Below are 2,872 nucleotides of genomic sequence, written 5' to 3'. Positions count from 1 at the left end.
CGTATTAACGTTTCAAAATGTTTAATAAATGATTTCTTAAGCAAAGAGATCTTGTGAACTGGTAATAGAGTCTATTGCTGTAAGCCTAGATAGGATGCGGATAGTGCATCCTCGGGGGCAGAACCCGAAACCGGTCCGGGTAGGCGAGGCACTTGGTTAGGTAAGTAATTTGTACTAATTACTTGCTGAAGCCTGTAACATGGTTATTTTCAGTTATATTTCCTTTGAGAAAAAGGATGTGAGGTTCCGGCTGTTCTGTCGGGACTGAATGTCTTATTTTATTTATGTATTCAATTATTTATTCATGCGCTCATTTATTCTAAATATTTCAAATTATATCCTACTGGGCCTTTCGCTCACGTTTTATGTTTCAAATGTTTAAAACCCCTCCCAGGAGACTCTAGGAGTGGGGCACAGTAGCGGGAGTAGCTGAGTGGTGCTACGGAACGATCAAGTGAGGATTGAGTTTATCCTCTTGAACAAATGTAAGGAATTTGAGAATTCTGTAAACTTATGTAATATTTGGATTTACTAGACTGTGGTTGATGTCTGTTGTAATGATTAATTACATGAGCATGTATGTACGATACTGTATGTCCTGTGGGGTGGAGCCCTGTGTGCCAGAGGCTCCTGGATTATGTAATTCATTTATATTTTAATGCAGTTAAGTGTGGGGCCCGGTCTGGGAATCTGCTTTATTAATCCCTAATCGAGCTCCATGTCACCCACCCCGTTTGGGGGGCGTGACATTTACTCTTAGCTTTGGATGTGCTCAACCTTAATTTTTGTTGCTTACTTGTAACACAATGCTCACAAAACAGTAATTTTACTAAGCTGAGCCCAAAGAGTAGTTTCTGTCTAGAGAGAATCGTTAAACCTTGTTCTAACATATGACCGAGCTTCCGATGCCATATCATCGTTGATTCTTCTCCCGAACTTGTCGATGCAACAAATGACTCTCCTTCTTAGTGTGTTTCTCCCAAAAGCATCTACAGATTTTCTGCAACTTTTTCTGCCTTCATTACCACAAGCACGCCTTTAATAATTTTCATGATCTCATTCTCAATGTGAGTCTTACACCCCACATAATCTAATTGTCCTAGAGACAATAGATTTTTCTTCAGGTCCTTCACATGCCGTGGCTTTTGTATAATACGAACAGTACCATCATACATGTTCAGTTTGATAGTCTCGATACCAGCGATCTCCAAGGCATGATCATTTTCTGTGTACACTAATCCTCCTGAGATTGGTTCACATTGATGAAACCATTCTCTCCTAGCAGGCATATGTCATGATGCTCCTGAATCCAGTATCCACGCATTAGTGAGCTTTTGTCTGCATTTAGCAATTGTTGTTGCCTCGTTGTATAAGACGTCACCATCATTTGAGGTACTGGGCACATTCCCTTGAGAATTCCTCTCTTCACTCTTCTTAACCTTACACTCCCCCTTGAAACGCCCTTTCTTGCCACAGTTGTGACATTTCATGTTTTTCTTCTTACTTCTAGATTTTGATTTACTATGACTTTGACTCCCACTGGGGCCTCGTTCCGTTGATCTCCCTCTCATCATCGTTAAAGCTTCTACCTGCTATGAGCTTGTCAACCTGTCTTTCTTGTTCTTACGCCGACTTTCTTCTTCTAGATTCGGGGTTGCAACAACATCGAAGACTAGATGATCCCTGAGGATATTGTTGGTCAAGTTGATGATGAGTTGATCATACGAATCAGGTAAATTTTGAAGTAGAATCTTTGTACGGTCATCTGCCTATATTTTGTGACCTAACGACATGAGTTGAAAAATAGAGTATTTATAGTGTTGATATGGTCGGTCATTGATGTGGATTCCGCCATCCGAAGAGTGTACAATCTTCTCTTTAAGAAGATCTTGTTGTGGAGTGACTTGGCCTCATACAACTTCGTTAGAGTATCCCAAATTCTTTCGTTGTTTTCTTTTATGTGATACTTGATAGAACCTCGTCTGCTAATGCCAGGTGCAAATTGACAATAACATTACCATCAATCTCGTTCCACTTACCATCGTCTAAGATTTCTTGCGGTATTTCTCTGATAGTAGCCAAATAATTATCCTTCTATAAAATTACCTGCATCTTCATTTTCCACAACATGAAATTGCTTCCGTTTTCGAGTCATTTTGTGATTTGCTTGACTCCCACCGTTTTCACTGTAATGACTGAGAAAATTCCAGACCTTAAATAATACAATTCATGTATTTTTAAGCCAAGGATTTTCTTAGAAAATATTATGTTATATTGTGAATGGAGGATTTATGGAATTAATATATGTATTCCTAAATTCTATAGCAAATTTCATGTTAAGTTCATGTTTCGATCAAGTAAATTCGATCGATAAATTCTCGCCGTATTTTAAGGCGGAATAATTTTCAGTACAAGTATAGTTTGAGAATCTTAATTTCAAGAATCTCTAAGCACAGCACGATGTTAGCGGCGTATAAAAAAAACGCACTGGCATTTTAAAAGAAGAAAAAAATCCTTAATTGCTAGACAGTTAGGTTAAAGTCACAAGATAAATACCTATAGTAGATGGATACAATATGAGCTCGGGAGTTGACACTGTCAGAAACGTCATTCTCGGGATAGAATACAGAAAATTAAAATTTAGAATTTATTCAGTCTAAAATTAATTTCAAGACTTGAAACAGTTTGAAATATTACGCGAGTAAGAATATAAAACAATATTGAATTATTCAGAAATTGATATTGGACTGTAAGTAGTAGATTAACTTACGTGAGCTAAACTAATTACCTCTAATCAGTATAAATTTAATCTGTTTAGAGGAAATAATTGAGGATAAGATCAGGCACGTAATCTTGCCTTAATCAGATACTT

The sequence above is a fragment of the Morus notabilis genome, unplaced genomic scaffold (genome assembly GCF_000414095.1).
Source record: "Morus notabilis unplaced genomic scaffold, ASM41409v2 Scaffold1633, whole genome shotgun sequence".
Lineage (NCBI taxonomy): Eukaryota > Viridiplantae > Streptophyta > Magnoliopsida > Rosales > Moraceae > Morus > Morus notabilis.
The sequence above is the reverse complement of the archived record's forward strand: the minus strand, read 5'-3'. Positions refer to the sequence as shown.